Below are 19,378 nucleotides of genomic sequence, written 5' to 3' on the forward strand. Positions count from 1 at the left end.
CACCCTTTTTTTAATCATGTGGTTACCCTGTCTACATAGTTGTATGCTTTTCCCTCTGGAATTCAGTTTTGTTTATGCCCTCTAAATCTGGATTTTGTTTCCTTTTTGTTTGTGTATCTCTGATTTGTCTTTGCCTATCATTTTACTCTAATTATTTAACTTTTGGATATGGCTATGTAAATATATTTGAAAACCTGGATTTTTAAGAATGATGTAAGTAAGTTCAAGACGAGAAAAGACAAAAACCAAACAGACTATAGGTATAAAAGAAATTGAAACGTTATTCTCTAATAAAAGCACCAGTGTAAGTTGTGTCTTGAGGGAGATATTTCAAATGTATAAGAAACCAGGAATTCTAATTCTTTTAATTGTTCAGAGTATAGAAAAGAAAGCACTTATTTTCTTTACAGCCAGGATAACTAACATGAATACTAAAACCTAGTAAAAGATATCCCCCCACCCCCTAAGAAAACCCTAACACAAATCTTACTAATATGTGATTTTTGTATAAGTAAGATATTAGTAAAAAGATAATTTAAATAATAAAATGAGAATATATTGTGGCCAGACATGGTTAATTTTAGGAGTGTACAGAGAGGGTTGGTATAATATTAATAAGCCTACTGTTTATGTTTACAATTTATTATATAAGTAGGGAAAAGGGTACACAATAGATCATTTTTTATAGATGCTGAAAGGGCTTTTTTTTTTTTTTTTTTTTTTTTTTTTTTTTTGAGACGGAGTCTCGCTCTGTTGCCCAGGCTGGAGTGGAGTGGCGCGATCTCGGTTTACTCCAAGCTCTGCCTCCTGGGTTCAGGCCATTCTCCTGCCTCAGCCTCCTGAATAGCTGTGACTACAGGTGCTCACCACCATGCCCGGCTAATTTTTTGTATTTTTAGTAGAGATACGGTTTCACTGTGTTAGCCAGGATGGTCCCGATCTGATCTTGTGATCCACCTGCCTTGGCCTCTCAAAGTACTGGGATTACAGGCATGAGCCACTGCACCTGGCCAAAAAAATCAGTCTGTTTCTAATTAAATCTAATAAGATAGGAATCAGTACCTTCATAACATAATTAATCTCTCTCAAACCAATAGGCAGCATCATGTAAAACACCAGTAGCATTCCCAGTAAAAGCAGGAACAAGATGAGAAACCACACTGTCTCTGCTATTGTTTAACATTGTTTTGGAAGCATTAACTGGTGTAATTATGTAAGAATATAAAATAAGAAATACAAGTGTGGGAAAGGAAGAGGCTTTCATTTTTCTTGGAAAATCCAGGAGAATCAACCGAAAAACTACTCAAAATGGAGTAGCCAAAATAAGTATGTAAAAATCCAAAATTTTTCTTATATAACCAACAGTCATTTACATTATTATGGGAGTAAACATCAGAAGACCTAGAAGTAAAGTATACAAGAAATTTGCAATGCTGTAATAATGGTGGATGGGGGGGGGATATAATGTTTAGCAAATAAATTGGCCAGGAAAAGTTAGGTTACCTAGTAAATAATTAACAAGCAGTTTTGAAAGGAAAATAGACTGTTTACTTTGATTTTACATATATTCCAGAAGAATCAAAGACAAATTCTTGCATTATTTTAAGTATATAGCATGGATTTGCTTTAAGTATATAACATGGATTAATCAAATTACTAGGTAACTGGTATATTTTTATAACTTCCTTGTTTGTAGAGGAAGGGACACTAATACCAAAGTCGTGAATGAAATACTGAGGGATTGGATTATCATTATTATTACTATTATTGTTTTGTTGAGAAAGGGTCTTGCTCTGTCACCCAGACTGGAGTGCAGTGGCTCAATCATGGCTCACTGCAGCCTCAGCTTCCGGGGCTCAATCAGTCCCCCGACCTCAGCCTCCCAAGTACTTGTGTCTACAGACACATGCCACCATGCATGTCTAAATTTTGTATTTTTCGTTGAGACAGGGTTTTGCCATGTTGCCCACGCTGGTCTTGATCTCCTGGGCTCAGGTGATCTGTCTAGCTTGGCCTCCCAAAGTGTTGGGATTACAGGCATGAGCCACCGTGCCTGGCCTGGATTGTATTATTTTGTTAAAATTCATTTGTTGCAAAAGATATCTATGGGTTACCCCCCACCCCCAGCCCCTGCCCCACCATGTATGGTATGGTTCTAGGTGTACGGTACTGTTCTAGGTGTTGAGGATATTGTAATAAAGAGGACAGGCTAAGTCTCTGCTTTATATTTTAGTGGAGGTGAGGAACCACTATTTAGATAAAAGCCAAAATCATGAAATAAGTTGGAAACACAAATTATATACTGGAGGACTATTTTCAGTAAATGTTAATTAGAAAAGGTTAATACCTGTAATGTATAAATGTATAAAGACTCTTTTTTTTTTTTTTTTTTTTTTTGAGACAGGGTTTTACTCTGTCTCCCAGGCTGGAGTGTAGTGGCATGATCTCTTGGCTCACTGCACCTCTGCCTCCCAGGTTCAAGCAATTTTTGTGCCTCAGCCACCTGAATAGCTGGGATTACAGGCATGTGCCACCATCCCTGGCAATTTTTTTGTTTGTATTTTTAGTAGAGACCAGATTTTGCCATGTGGGCCGGGCTGGTTTCGATCTCCTGGCCTTAAGTGATCTGACCGCGTTGGCCTCCCAAAGTGTTGGGATTACAGGCATGAGCCACCGTGCCCAGCTGCAATGTATTATATAAAGATTCTTAATGAAGGAATAACAAATATAAGCCTCATAGAATACTAGCAAAGAGAATGAACAGGAAGTTTATAAGCAGGAAGTCCTGTCAGCCTTCGAAATCATGAAAAGATGCTTATGTAATCAAGGAAATACAAATAAAAGCAATTGTGTGATGCAACCAGTGTTAGCATTCCAACAATGCTCTCTTGGGAGTATAAAATGATGCTATGCTTCTAGGTTTGTAATGTGGTAATATATGCAAACTTAAAATGTGTATAGTTTTTGACTCTGCACTTTCAGGAACTTATCCCAGAGATAATTAGAAAAGATGTGCACATAATCTATCATATAGTTCAGGGTTCAGTCAGAGAAACAAACTATACTAGGTATAAAGTCACGTACTGCGTAATGGTATGTTGGTTAATGATAGACCAGATACATATGGTGGTCTTGTAAGATTATAATGGAACTGCACTATACAGCGGTACAACTTTTATCTTTGATACCATATTTTTTCAGTACCTTTTCTATGTTTAGATATACAAATATTTACCACTGTGTTATAATTGCATATAGTATTCAGTACAGTAGCATGTTGTACAAGTTTGTAGTCTAGGAGCAATAGGTCATACCATATAGACTAGGTGTGTAGTAGGCTATACCATCTAGTAAGTATACTCTATTGATGTTCTCACAACAATGAAATCATCCAGTGATGCGTTTCTCAGAATGTATCCCTATTGTTAAGTGAGGCATGACTGTATTTTAAACAAATTAATACAGATGTTTAAAGGACAAAAGAGAAAAAAGTTGCATTGGTAATCCAGAGATACAAATTGCTGGAAGCAGCTAGTAGCTCTAGAGCTGGTGGGATAATTGGGAAGAAGTAGTGTTAAGAGGTGGAGGAACCCTGCCAGTTTCACCCAACACACTGCCAAAGTATAGTGTGGCCTGGCTATTGCTGGGGAGCAGTGAAACTACTGCTCAGAATGCCTTAAGAAGCTCTAGTGCCTTGTAGTGGAAGAAATTAATAGGAAACCAGCTCTTTGCAGATTTACAGCTTCAGGATCTCTGAGCAGATTATGAAAGGGTAGGTTTAAAGCTCAGAGACAGTATGTAAACAGCCAGCACAGGGATATTCATGGTATGGTGGTTAAGGTGTTTATAAAAACTTTTAAATCTAAAATGCTTATCAGTATGAGATTAGTTTTGGTATAGCCATATACTATACATGCACTAAGAGCTATGTGACTGTTAAAAAGAATAGTGCTTAGCAATATTTGACAAATGAGGTTCTACACACATTGTTGGTTTAAAAAACAGTGTTTCGAAGTACTGTGTATTTTATATCCTCACTTATTAATGTCTGTATAATAATATGTCTAGAGAAATTTTAGGAGTGTTCATCAAAATGTTGACAGTATTGTTTCAGGGTAGTGAAATGCTGAGTTTTTTCTTCAGGGTTTTCATGTATTTTTCAGTTTGAATGTATTTTTCATTTTCTATGTTGGTATGATTGTTATCAAGGAAAAAACTTGAAGGAAGAAAGTCAATTTAATGAGGGAATAAGAAATTCATTTTAATAGCAAAAGCAGTCAGCATGGGTGGTTATTTATTTTCATTGACTTAGTACTGCAGAATTCTTAAGATTTTTTTTTTGTGTGTGTTCATTGTTTCAGTTTGTTTTCTGTTAAAATAACTGAGTATGTAAAACATTGGATGAGCTAAAATTTCACATAACTATCTTTAACAGTCTCAGCTAAAGTTGCTGCTAGTGTGAACAATAATTTTTCTCTTGATTATTGGGGAAAGATTATAGGTGTTTGCATTATCAAGTGAGAAGATAGATCTTGTCTGTGAAGTTTAGTTACTGAAGTAACCACAGAATAATAATCTTTTATTTCACAAAGAAACCACAAAACATAGACTAAAAGACTAGTGTTTTAGTTACACTATTTTTTTCTCCACGTTTTATTATTGAAAATTTCAAGCATACACAGAAATAGAGAACACAAATCCCCATGTATTCACCAACCAGCCTTAACAATGAATAAACTTACAGCCAGCTTTATTTTTTCTGTGCCTCCACACACTCCCTTGTTCCTCTTATATTTGAAGGCAAATCCCAGATATTGTTATTTCATCTAAATATCTTTATCCCAAACACAGTTAACACTAATAACTTAATATCCAGTTGGTTTTCTCAAAAAATGTGTTTCTGTTGTTGTTGTTGTTGTTTGTGTCAGGGTCTCGCGCTGTTGCCTAGGCTGGAGTGCAGTAGTGAGATTGTAGCTCACTGTGGCCTTGAAGTGACTGGGCTCATGTGACCCTCCCACCTCAGCCTCTTAGTAGTTGGAACCACAGACACCACACCCGGCTACTTTTTTTTTTTTTTTTTTTTTTTTTTAACTTTTTGTAGAGATAGAGTCTCTCATTATGTTGCCCAGACTGGTCTCAAATTCCTGGGCTCAAGCCATCCTTCCTCCTCAAAAATGGTTTGTTTGATTCAGGATGCAAGTAAGATTTATACATTGTGATTGGTTGCTGTGTCTTTTAAGTATCTTGTTTCTTGTGGGCTTTCTCTCCAGCTCTCACTCTGCTTGCAGTAGGAATCAGGTTGTTTCTCTTGAAGGGTTATCCATAGACTGATTTTTGCTAATTGTATCCCTTAGACATAATTTGATAGGTTGTTCTTTGTTGTTTGTTTTGATTTTTTGCGACAGGGTCTTGCTCTGTTGCCCAGGCTAGAGTGCGGTGGTGCGATCACAGCTCACTGCAGCCTCGACCTCCTGGTTCAAGCAGTCCTCCCACCCAGCCTCATGAGTAGCTGGGACTACAGGCACATGTTACCATGCCTGCCTTATTTTTATGTTGGTTTGTAGAGACAGAGTTTCACCTTGTTGCCCAGTCTGGTCTCAAACTCTTGGGCTCCAGCAATCTGTCCACCTCAGCCTTCCACAGTTCTGGGATTACAGATGTGAGCCACTGTGCCTGGCCATATTTCTTTATTTTTTCTAAAATGGTGATTGAATCCAGAGACCTGATTGGATTCTGGTTCAACTTTTCTATTTTTACAGGACTATTTTATAAGATTGATATGCTTTCCTGTCAGGAGGCTCATAATAGCTGGCCATCTCTCTATGATGTTTGCAGCTGTTGATATTAGTAATCAGTCTTGATATTCTTATTGTCATTCTTCTTCACTTCCTAGCTGAATGCTTTTGTAAAAAGGAAATTCTTATCGATTCTTTGGTTTCCCAGTATTGTATTTGTTTAGGAAAGGCAGGATAAATGCTTGATTTTTTGAATGTAATTTAGTAATATTCAAAATAAAGAGGACTAGTGTACTCCAGAGGTGACCAGTTGAGTGTTGTTTTTAAAAAAATCATAATGAGTTTACACGTATTTGTGTTTCAGTCAGTTATAGTGATCGCATGCTTTGATGCCCAGATTATCCTGTGTAAAATCTTGGAAGCCTCTTCAGGTTAGTCCATGAGTCCTTTGGAACAATCCCAATAATCTCTGTAATTTCTTTGCTATCTTGTATAACAAGATATTCTAGGACCATCTTGTACTTGTTCTGCCCCAGACCTGGAATTGGCCAATTCTCCGAGGGGCTCTGGTTCCCTTTAATGGGAATGGTATTAAGAAATCACAACACAAGTCCTGTGGGTACTAATTGCTAATGTATAAATCATGACTCTATGATAATTCAGTAGACATGGCTTTTTTGAAAGATGAAATTCATGTTTGTTTATACCGATTCTTCCAGTTCAAATTTAGGATTACATGGTTTTTACTGAACTTCAATTTTACATTTGTATCTCTTTTTTCCCCTCATAGCACAGGATAATAACCCTGTAATATTACATAATAACTCAATTGCTTTATCCCATAATATGTCCATAGCAGTCTCATAGTAGCAGTAGCACCACCAATATGATTCCTAAAAGTAGTCGTTTACTTTTTTAGCTAGTTCTCTTTTTTATTTGGTGTGTATCATATTAGAGATCTGCAGTCAAATTCCTGTTTTAAAGCTATTTGGAATAATTATTCTTTGGGTGGTTATGCTATCACATGGATACATACCCTTGTTCATTTGTTTCATTCTTTTTGAAAGGTTGCTCTTTTAAAATTTAATGTATTTTTTAATTATATGAAATGTTAAATGGCTTTAAAAATATCTAAAGGAAGCAAGGTAAATTTCAGAAGTCTAGCATCTGTTCGTCAAACCTCTAACCTATTGCCTTTCTTGCCCATAGATTTAAAAAAAAAAAAAAGCCCCCTTCCATGCACATATCTGTCTGCATATGTATATGTACGCACATTTGATAAATGAGTAAGATAAACTATATACACTTTTCTTCACCTTTTTTCTCTTTAATGGCATGGACTGGCAGTTATCCCATTTAAATATAGAGAGGTCCTCGTTTATTATGTGGCTGTATCATAATTTATTTAACCAGTTCATAATTTATGGACATTGGGTTGTTTTCGTTATTACAGTCTTGCAGTGAGTAGCTTTGTATTTGCGCCTTTTGTGTTTTTTGACAGTTGTCTTTGGGAGCAATTCTTAGAAATAGAAGAGTAAATGCATGTACAATTTTGCTAGCTGTTCCTGTGTTCCTATCCATAATGGTTACACCACTTTGCATTCTCACTAGCAGTATATAAGAGTGTCTGCTTCCCTACAGCCTTGCCAATAAACAATGTTGTTATGAAATACGTCTCTTCCTAACTCTGGTTATCTTCCTTGTTCTGCAGGCTTTTGTGTCTGAGAATAGTGTAGCCATTTGTACTTTTCTTTGGTCCCAGTGTTTGTAAGGCATATGTTTTCCCTTTTTTTTTTTTTCTTTCCATTTTTAGTCTTCCTGGGACTTAATATTTAAAGTGAGTTTCTTGGCCGGCCGTGGTGGCTCACGCTTGTAAATCTCAGTGCTTTGAGAATCTGAGATGGGAGGATCACTTGAGCCCGGGAGTTTCAGGCTGCAGTGAGCTATGATTGTACCACTGCATTCCAGCCTGGGCAATAGAGCAAGACCCTTTTAAAAAAAAAGTTTATTTATTTATTTATTTTTAAATAAATGTCCTAGTTGTCTTTCTATTGTTTTTTGTTTCCTTGTTTGCTTTTATTATGGTTGTTTTGAATCCAATTTGACAAACTGTTTCAATGGGAGTGCTTAGAGCATTTACACTTACTGTAATTATTGATATGGTGGGGTTTAAATCTACCATCTTGATAGTTTTCCTCTTTTCTGTGTTCTTTATGTCTGCTTTTCTTGAGATTAATCAAGTATTATGATTTTATCTTTACTATTGGTTTATCTACATCCAATAGAATTATACTAATGTGTAAAAACTTTATAGCACTATACTTCCATGCCCATTTCCTCCAGTCTTTTAAGTTTTGTTGTCTTATGTTTTGTTTTTATATATGTTATAAATCCCATAAAATGTTTTTGATATTTTTACTCTAGTATATCTTAGATTAATAATGACAAATTTCTTTTACACACATAATAACCATTTCTGTCACTTTTCATTTGTTGGATGTCTATTCATATTTTCATCTGGTATCATTTTTCTTCTGTAAGAACTCTTTAATTTCTTGTTGTATAGTTCTTTTCATAGTGAATTTTGTAGTGAATTCTGCTTGTAGTGAATTTTTTTGGTCTGAAAAAGTCTTTATTTTTCCCTCGTTTTTAAAAGATAATTTTACTTGGAATAGAATTTTAGGTTGACAGTTATTTTCATTTAGTATTTAAAAGATGCCACTCCATTATCTTCTGGAATGAAGATTCTGATGAAAAGTGTTATATCACTCCTTGTTTCTCTGTTTTTTGCACTGCTTTTAAGATTTTCCTATTTTTCACTAATTTTTAACCACATGAATAATAACGTACCTTGAAATGGTTTATCTTTTTTCTGCTTTAGGTTTATTGAGATTCTTGGATCTCTAAGTTTATTTTAATCAGATTGGGAAAAAAATTGGCCATTATTACTTTGAATACTTTTTTTTTTTCCTATTCTCTCCATCTGCCTTCTTGTTTTCTGGGACTCCAGTTACAAGTATTTTTGACTGCTTGATACTGTCTTATAGATCACAGCTGCTGTGTTACTATTTTTTTCTTGCCCTTTTTTCTCTCTCATTTTATTTTGATAGTTTCTATTGCTATGTCTTCAAGTTCACAGATACTTTTCTTTTGCAGTGTGTAATCTGCTTTTAATTCCATCAGTTTATTTTCCATTTCTATTGTATTTCTTGTATTTAGTAATTCTATTTGTGTTCTTTTTAAATATTTTTATATATATTTATATTTTTTATTTTTCATTTCTAGCGCTGCGTTCCTGGTTTACTCTACCTTCTTGAGTCTGTGTAGCATAGTGTTTTTTTGTAACAGCTGTTTCAATGTCTACCCTAATTCCATCACTTATGGTCGTTTCTGGGTCTATTTCTATTGAGTACTTTTTCTCCTGTTTGTATATTATAAGGGCTTTCTAGTATGACTGGTGGGAATGAGTAATTACCCGCCCTGTTTGTGTTGAGGGAATTTTTTGTTCTACTGTTTTCCATGGTCCTTTTTCTGGTCTCAGGTAGTTTTTCCTCCTAACATGAGTGAGGATCATTATCTAACCAAAGACTCAGGGATAGCCTCTGCAGATTAGCAGAGCTCATGCTGCCTTTCCCTTTGTAACTCCTTCCTTTCTGGTATTGTGCTCTAGAAATCAGAGCTTCCTTGGCTTCCCTGAACTCTCATCTTTATCTCCCTCAACCCAGGCTCTATTTGGGTCACTTGTACTACAGCCTGGAAACTACTTAATACTTCCATGCAATAAGCTGGGCAGGTGTAAAACTCTTCTGGTTTGTTTCTCATTTATCAGGGATCACATTTCTCTGCTGCCTGTTCCCTAGTGTCTGAAACCTTTGGCATATTTATCTCTTCTGGGCGTTTAAGGCAGGAGAGTAAATAGTCTTAGTTACACCATTGTAATCTGAAGCGGAAGTCCTCTTGTTACAATTTTTTAAAAAATGTGTGACGGTAAACAGTTTTTCATACATTTTAGGGTAATTTGTATGTCTTTTTAAAAACAGTTAAGCGCCGGGCGCGGTGGCTCAAGCCTGTAATCCCAGCACTTTGGGAGGCCGAGACGGGCGGATCACGAGGTCAGGAGATCGAGACCATCCTGGCTAATACGGTGAAACCCCGTCTCTACTAAAAAATACAAAAAACTAGCCGGGCGCGGTGGCAGGCGCCTGTAGTCCCAACTACTCGGGAGGCTGAGGCAGGAGAATGGCGTGAACCCGGGAGGCGGAGCTTGCAGTGAGCTGAGATCTGGCCACTGCACTCCAGCCTGGGCGGCAGAGCGAGACTCTGTCTCAAAAAAAAAAAAAAAAAAAAAAAAAAAAAAAAACAGTTAAGCTTTAAGTTCTGAGATACATGTGCAGAACTCGGAGATACATGTGGAGGTTTGTAACATAGGTATACATGTGCCATGATGGTTTGCTGCACCCATCAACGTGTCATCTAGGTTTTAAGCCCCACATGCATTAGATATTTGTCCTAATGCTCTCCCTCCTCTTGCCCCCGACCCCATGGCAGGCCCCAGTGTGTGATGTTCCCTTCCCTATGTCCATGTGTTCTCATTGTTCAACTCCCACTTATGAGTGAGAACATGTGTTGTTTGGTTTTCTGTTCCTGTGTTAGTTTGCTGAGAATGATGGTTTCCAGCTTCATCCATGTCCCTGCAAAGGACATGAACTCATTCTTTTTTGTGGTTGCATAGTATTCCATGGTATATATGTGCCACATTTTCTTTATCCAGTCTTTCAATGATGGGCATTTGGGTTGATTCCAAGTCTTTGCTATTGTGAATAGTGCTGCAGTAAACATATGTCTGCATATGTCTTTATAGTAGAATGATTTATAATCCTTTGGGTATATACACAGTAATGGGATTGCTGGGTCAAATTGGTATTTCTAGTTCCAGATCCTTGAGGAATCACCACACTGTCTTCCACAATGGTTGAATTAATTTATGCTCCCACCAACAGTGTAAAAGCGTTCCTATTTCTCCACATCCTCTCCAACAGCATCTGTTGTTTCTTGACTTTTTAATGATCGCAATTCTAACTGATGTGAAATGGTATCTCATTGTGGTTTTGATGTGCATTTCTCTAATGACCAGTGATGGTGGGCTTTTTTTCGTGTTTGTTGGCCACATAAATATCTTCTTTTGAGAAGTGTCTATTCATATCCTTCACCCACTTTTTGATGGAGTTGTTTGTTTTTTTCTTTGTAAATTTGTTTAATTCCTTGTAGATTCTGGATATTAGCCCTTTGTCAGATGGATAGAGTGCAAAAACTTTCTCCCATTCTGTAGGTTGCTGTTCACTCTGATGATAAGTTTCTTTTGCTGTGCAGAAGCTCTTTAGTTTGATTAGATCCCATATGTCAATTTTGGCTTTTGTTGCCATTGCTTTTGGTGTTTTAGTCATGAAGTCTTTGCCCATGCCTGTGACCTGAATGGTTTTACCTAGGTTTTCTTCTAGGGTTTTTATGGTTTTAGGTTTTCCATTTAAGTCTTTAATCCATCTTGAGTTAATTTTTGTGTAAGGTATAAGGAACGAGTCAAGGTTCAGTTTTCTTCATACGGCTAGCCTGTTTTCCCAGCAACCTTTATTAAATAGGGAGTCCTTTCCCCATTGCTTGTTTTTGTCAGGTTTGTCAAAGATCATATGGTTGTAGATGTGTGGTGTTATTTCTGAGGCCTCTGTGCTGTTCTATTGGTCTGTATATCTGTTTTGGTGCCAGTACCATGCTTTTTTGGTTACTGTAGCCTTGTAGTATAGTCTGAAGTCAGGTAGCGTGATGCCTCCAGCTTTGTTCTTTTGGTTTAGGATTGTCTTGGCTATCTGGGCTCTTTTTTGGTTCCATATGAAATTTAAAGTAGTTTTTTCTAGTTTTGTGAAGAAAGTCAATGGTGGCTTGATGGGAATAGCATTGAATCTATAAATTATTTTGGGCATTATGGCCATTTTCATGATACTGGTTCTTCCTGTTCATGAGCATGGAATGTTCTTCCATTTGTTTGTGTCATCTTTTATTTCCTTGAGCACTGATTTGTTGTTCTCCTTGAAGAGGTCCTTCACGTCCCTTGTGAGTTGTATTCCTAGGTATTTTATTCTCTTTGTAGCAATTGTGAATGGGAGGTCACTCATGATTTGGCTCTCTGTCTTTTATTGGTGTATAGGAATGCTTGTGATTTTTGCACATTGATTTTGTATCCTGAGACTTTGTTGAAGTTGTTTCTCAGCTTAAGGAGTCTTTTGGCTGAGACGATGGGGTTTTCTAAATATACAATCATGTCATCTGCAAAGAGTGACTATTTGACTTCCTGTTTTCCTACTTGAATACCCTTTATTTCTTTCTCTTGCCTGACTGCCCTGGCCAGAACTTCCAATACCGTGTTGAATAGGAGTAGTGAGAGAGGGCATCTTTGTCTTGTGCTGGTTTGCAAAGGGAACGCTTCCAACTTTTGCCCACTCAGTATAATATTAAAGAACGTTTTAAGATGGCCCAATAGCAACAGCTCCAGTCTCCAACTCCCAGCGCGAGCGACACAGAAGACTGGTGATTTCTGCATTTTCAACTGAGGTACTGGGTTCATCTCACTGGGGAGTGCCGGACGATCGGTGCTGGTCAGCTGCTGCAGCCCGACCAGCGAGAGCTGAAGCAGGGCGAGGCATTGCCTCACCTGGGAAGTGCAAGGGGGAAGGGAATCCCTTTTCCTAGCCAGGGGACCTGAGACACACAACACCTGGAAAATCGGGTAACCCCCACCCCAATACTGCGCTTTAAGCCAACAGGCACACCAGGAGATCATATCCCACACCTGGCCAGGAGGGTCCCACACCCACGGAGCCTCCCTCATTGCTAGCACAGCAGTCTGTGATCTACCGGCAAGGCAGCAGCGAGGCTGGGGGAAGGGCGCCCGCCATTGCTGAGGCTTAAGTATGTAAACAAAGCTTCTGGGAAGCTCGAACTGGGTGGAGCTCACAGCAGCTCAAGGAAACCTGCCTGTCTCTGTAGACTCCACCTCTGGGGACAGAGCAATAACAAACGCAGCCGAAACCTCTGCAGAGGCAAACGACTCTGTCTGACAGCTTTGAAGAGAGCAGTGGATCTCCCAACACGGAGGTTGAGATCTGAGAAGGGACAGACTCCCTGCTCAAGTGGGTCCCTGACCCCTGAGTAGCCTAACTGGGAGACATCCCCCACTAGGGGCAGTCTGACACCCCACACCTCACAGGGTGGAGTACACCCCTGAGAGGAAGCTTCCAAAGCAAGAATCAGACAGGTACACTCGCTGTTCAGAAATATTCTATCTTCTGCAGCCTCTGCTGCTGATACCCAGGCAAACAGGGTCTGGAGTGGACCTCAAGCAATCTCCAACAGACCTACAGCTGAGGGTCCTGACTGTTAGAAGGAAAACTATCAAACAGGAAGGACACCTACACCAAAACCCCGTCAGTACATCACCATCATCAAAGACCAGAGGCAGATAAAACCACAAAGATGGGGAAAAAGCAGGGCAGAAAAGCTGGAAATTCAAAAAATAAGAGCGCATCTCCCCCGGCAAAGGAGCGCAGCTCCATCGCCAGCAACGGATCAAAGCTGGACGGAGAATGACTTTGACGAGATGAGAGAAGAAGGCTTCAGTCCATCAAATTTCTCAGAGCTAAAGGAGGAATTACGTACCCAGCGCAAAGAAACTAAAAATCTTGAAAAAAAAGTGGAAGAATTGATGGCTAGAGTAATTAATGCAGAGAAGGTCATAAACGAAATGAAAGAGATGAAAACCATGACACGAGAAATACGTGACAAATGCACAAGCTTCAGTAACCGACTCGATCAACTGGAAGAAAGAGTATCTGCGATTGAGGATCAAATGAATGAAATGAAGCGAGAAGAGAAACCAAAAGAAAAAAGAAGAAAAAGAAATGAACAAAGCCTGCAAGAAGTGTGGGATTATGTAAAAAGACCAAATCTACATCTGATTGGGGTGCCTGAAAGTGAGGGGGAGAATGGAACCAAGTTGGAAAACACTCTTCAGGATATCATCCAGGAGAACTTCCCCAACCTAGTAGGGCAGGCCAACATTCAAATCCAGGAAATACAGAGAACGCCACAAAGATACTCCTCGAGAAGAGCAACTCCAAGACACATAATTGCCAGATTCACCAAAGTTGAAATGAAGGAAAAAATCTTAAGGGCAGCCAGAGAGAAAGGTCGGGTTACCCACAAAGGGAAGCCCATCAGACTAACAGCAGATCTCTCGGCAGAAACTCTCCAAGCCAGAAGAGAGTGGGGGCCAATATTCAACATTCTTAAAGAAAAGAATTTTCAACCCAGAATTTCATATCCAGCCAAACTAAGTTTCATAAGTGAAGGAGAAATAAAATCCTTTACAGATAAGCAAATGCTTAGAGATTTTGTCACCACTAGGCCTGCCTTACAAGAGACCCTGAAGGAAGCACTAAACATGGAAAGGAACAACCGGTACCAGCCATTGCAAAAGCATGCCAAAAATGTAAAGACCATCGAGGCTAGGAAGAAACTGCATCAACTAACGAGCAAAATAACCAGTTAATATCATAATGGCAGGATCAAGTTCACACATAACAATCTTAACCTTAAATGTAAATGGACTAAATGCTCCAATTAAAAGACACAGACTGGCAAACTGGATCAAGAGTCAAGACCCATCAGTCTGCTGTATTCAGGAGACCCATCTCACACGCAGAGACATACATAGGCTCAAAATAAAGGGATGGAGGAAGATTTACCAAGCAAATGGAGAACAAAAAAAAGCGGGGGTTGCAATACTAGTCTCTGATAAAACAGACTTTAAACCATCAAAGATCAAAAGAGACAAAGAAGGCCATTACATAATGGTAAAGGGATCAATTCAACAGGAAGAGCTAACTATCCTAAATATATATGCACCCAATACAGGAGCACCCAGATTCATCAAGCAAGTCCTTAGAGACTTCCAAAGAGACTTAGACTCCCATACAATAATAATGGGAGACTTCAACACTCCACTGTCAACATTAGACAGATCAACGAGACAGAAAGTTAACAAGGATATCCAGGAATTGAACTCATCTCTGCAGCAAGCAGACCTAATAGACATCTATAGAACTCTCCACCCCAAATCAACAGAATATACATTCTTCTCAGCACCACATCGTACTTACTCCAAAATTGACCACGTAATTGGAAGTAAATCACTCCTCAGCAAATGTACAAGAACAGAAATTATAACAAACTGTCTCTCAGACCACAGTGCAATCAAACTAGAACTCAGGACTAAGAAACTCAATCAAAACCGCTCAACTACATGGAAACTGAACAACCTGCTCCTGAATGACTACTGGGTACATAACGAAATGAAGGCAGAAATAAAGATGTTCTTTGAAACCAATGAGAACGAAGATACAACATACCAGAATCTCTGGGACACATTTAAAGCAGTGTGTAGAGGGAAATTTATAGCACTAAATGCCCACAAGAGAAAGCAGGAAAGATCTAAAATTGACACTCTAACATCGCAATTAAAAGAACTAGAGAAGCAAGAGCAAACACATTCGAAAGCTAGCAGAAGGCAAGAAATAACTAAGATCAGAGCAGAACTGAAGGAGATAGAGACACAAAAAACCCTCCAAAAAATCAATGAATCCAGGAGTTGGTTTTTTGAAAAGATCAACAAAATTGACAGACCACTAGCAAGACTAATAAAGAAGAAAAGAGAGAAGAATCAAATCGACGCAATTAAAAATGATAAAGGGGATATCACCACCGACCCCACAGAAATACAAACTACCATCAGAGAATACTATAAACACCTCTACGCAAATAAACTGGAAAATCTAGAGGAAATGGATAATTTCCTGGATACTTACACTCTTCCAAGACTAAACCAGGAAGAAGTTGAATCCCTGAATAGACCAATAGCAGGCTCTGAAATTGAGGCAATAATTAATAGCCTACCAACCAAAAAAAGTACAGGACCAGATGGATTCACAGCTGAATTCTACCAGAGGTACAAGGAGGAGTTGGTACCATTCCTTCTGAAACTATTCCAATCAATAGAAAAAGAGGGAATCCTCCCTAACTCATTTTATGAGGCCAACATCATCCTGATACCAAAGCCTGGCAGAGACACAACAAAAAAAGAGAATTTTAGACCAATATCCCTGATGAACATCGATGCAAAAATCCTCAATAAAATACTGGCAAACCGGATTCAGCAACACATCAAAAAAAGCTTATCCACCATGATCAAGTGGGCTTCATCCCTGGGATGCAAGGCTGGTTCAACATTCGCAAATCAATAAACATAATCCAGCATATAAACAGAACCAAAGACAAGAACCACATGATTATCTCAATTGATGCAGAAAAAGCTTTTGACAAAATTCAACAGCCCTTCATGCTAAAAACGCTCAATAAATTCGGTATTGATGGAACGTACCTCAAAATAATAAGAGCTATTTATGACAAACCCACAGCCAATATCATACTGAATGGGCAAAAACTGGAAAAATTCCCTTTGAAAACTGGCACAAGACAGGGATGCCCTCTCTCACCACTCCTATTCAACATAGTGTTGGAAGTTCTGGCTAGGGCAATTAGGCAAGAGAAAGAAACCAAGGGTATTCAGTTAGGAAAAGAAGAAGTCAAATTGTCCCTGTTTGCAGATGACATGATTGTATATTTAGAAAACCCCATTGTCTCAGCCCAAAATCTCCTTAAGCTGATAAGCAACTTCAGCAAAGTCTCAGGATACAAAATTAATGTGCAAAAATCACAAGCATTCTTATACACCAGTAACAGACAAACAGCCAAATCAGGAATGAACTTCCATTCACTATTGCTTCAAAGAGAATAAAATACCTAGGAATCCAACTTACAAGGGATGTAAAGGACCTCTTCAAGGAGAACTACAAACCACTGCTCAGTGAAATCAAAGAGGACACAAACAAATGGAAGAACATTCCATGCTCATGGATAGGAAGAATCAATATCGTGAAAATGGCCATACTGCCCAAGGTAATTTATAGATTCAATGCCATCCCCATCAAGCTACCAATGAGTTTCTTCACAGAATTGGAAAAAACTGCTTTAAAGTTCATATGGAACCAAAAAAGAGCCCGCATCTCCAAGACAATCCTAAGTCAAAAGAACAAAGCTGGAGGCATCACGCTACCTGACTTCAAACTATACTACAAGGCTACAGTAACCAAAACAGCATGGTACTGGTACCAAACAAGAGATATAGACCAATGGAACAGAACAGAGTCCTCAGAAATAATACCACACATCTACAGCCATCTGATCTTTGACAAACCTGAGAGAAACAAGAAATGGGGAAAGGATTCCCTATTTAATAAATGGTGCTGGGAAAATTGGCTAGCCATAAGTAGAAAGCTGAAACTGGATCCTTTCCTTACTCCTTATACGAAAATTAATTCAAGATGGATTAGAGACTTAAATGTTAGACCTAATACCATAAAAATCCTAGAGGAAAACCTAGGTAGTACCATTCAGGACATAGGCATGGGCAAAGACAAAACACCAAAAGCAACGGCAGCAAAAGCCAAAATTGACAAATGGGATCTTATTAAACTAAAGATCTTCTGCACAGCAAAAGGAACTACCATCAGAGTGAACAGGCAACCTACAGAATGGGAGAAAATTTTTGCAATCTACTCATCTGACAAAGGGCTAATATCCAGAACCTACAAGGAACTCAAACAAATTTACAAGAAAAAAACCACCCCATCAAAAAGTGGGCAAAGGATATGAACAGACATTTCTCAAAAGAAGACATTCATACAGCCAACAGACACATGAAAAAATGCTCATTATCACTGGCCATCAGAGAAATGCAAATCAAAACCACAATGAGATACCATCTCACACCAGTTAGAATGGCGATCATTAAAAAGTCAGGAAACAACAGATGCTGGAGAGGATGTGGAGAAATAGGAACACTTTTACACTGTTGGTGGGATTGTAAACTAGTTCAACCATTATGGAAAACAGTATGGCGATTCCTCAAGGATCTAGAACTAGATGTACCATATGACCCAGCCATCCCATTACTGGGTATATACCCAAAGGATTATAAATTATGCTGCTATAAAGACACATGCACACGTATGTTTATTGCAGCACTATTCACAATAGCAAAGACTTGGAATCAACCCAAATGTCCATCAGTGACAGATTGGATTAAGAAAATGTGGCACATATACACCATGGAATACTGTGCAGCCATCAAAAAGGATGAGTTTGTGTCCTTTGTAGGGACATGGATGCAGCTGGAAACCATCATTCTTAGCAAACTATCACAAGAACAGAAAACCAAACACCGCATGTTCTCACTCATAGGTGGGAACTGAACAATGAGATCACTTGGACTCAGGAAGGGGAACATCACACACCGGGGCCTATCATGAGGAGGGGGAGGGGGGAGGGATTGCATTGGGAGTTATACCTGATGTAAATGACGAGTTGATGGGTGCAGCACACCAACATGGCACAAGTATACATATGTAACAAACCTGCACGTTATGCACATGTACCCTACAACTTAAAGTATAATAATAATAAATAAATTAAAAAAAAAAAGAACGTTTTACCTTTTTCTATCTAGCGTGTTTTTCTGTGTTTTTGTTGGTCTTTTCATTCTCCATTTTTAGGCCTTTACATGTTAGGAATGTATTTCTTTTAATTATACTTCACCTTTAGTATCTTTTGTGAGACTCTACTCTTAGTGTGATAAGCACTGGGTTGGTATTAGGCAATGAGGAAGATATGGAAGTTTCTTTTGCCTTGAGATGTTTGTCTAATAGTTTAAGAGTTCCTTTATTCATTTTTCATTTTAAATGTTTGAGTTATAAAATAATACGATGCATGAATGTTCTTCCAGGTGGCTGCATGACTTATTCAGTACCTCCCTCAGAACTCTGCTCACATGTTTCTTTATCAGGGAGATCTTCTGTTTAAAATTGTAATTCTCTTATACCTCCCTCCCTGTTTCCTATTTCTATCCTCCATCTTTAAAAAAAGTTTTCTCTGTAGCAGTTCTCACAGTTTAATATAATATATATTTTGTTAATTTATCTTATCCCTAAAATGCTAGTAGCATTAGGTTAAATATTGGAGCCTTTTACTAGTCCCTGTCATGTAATATTGCTTAATAAGCATTGTGTAATCAGATTTTCCTTTTTGTGGCTTGCCCTGGCACAAAATGAAAGGTGAATTGGAAGAGGCAGAGACTTGAGAAAGAAGAGACTGTCAGTTTTGTACATGTGTAAGGTGGCAGAAACTTAGTTGGAATGATAGCAGTAAGAATAAAAAGAGAAAGGCCCTTTGGAAGCGACATTAACAGGAGAGTGTGGGTCACCAGCCTTGTTAGTGTTTGCTATTGGTAAATAAAAAGTAAAAAACACCACATTTGTATTTGGATTATGTTTTTAATATAAATATTTATAAAGCAAAATCATAGGCTTTTGAAAGTGAGTTTGAGTAAATCTTGGTGACTTTTTCTGTCCTTGTAAATCATTACTTAAAAATACAAATATTAAAGTATCTAGCAGAAGTCTTGTTGATTTTTCTGGTTT

General features: G+C 38.2%; 1 protein-coding gene across 5 annotated transcripts in view; it reads left to right on the plus strand.

Moving 5' to 3' along the window:
• Nucleotides 1-19,378, plus strand: part of PDS5B (PDS5 cohesin associated factor B) — a 187,588-nt gene that overhangs the window by 124,007 nt on the left and 44,203 nt on the right. The window lies entirely within an intron of this gene.

The sequence above is a fragment of the Macaca thibetana genome, chromosome 17 (genome assembly GCF_024542745.1).
Source record: "Macaca thibetana thibetana isolate TM-01 chromosome 17, ASM2454274v1, whole genome shotgun sequence".
NCBI lineage: Eukaryota > Metazoa > Chordata > Mammalia > Primates > Cercopithecidae > Macaca > Macaca thibetana.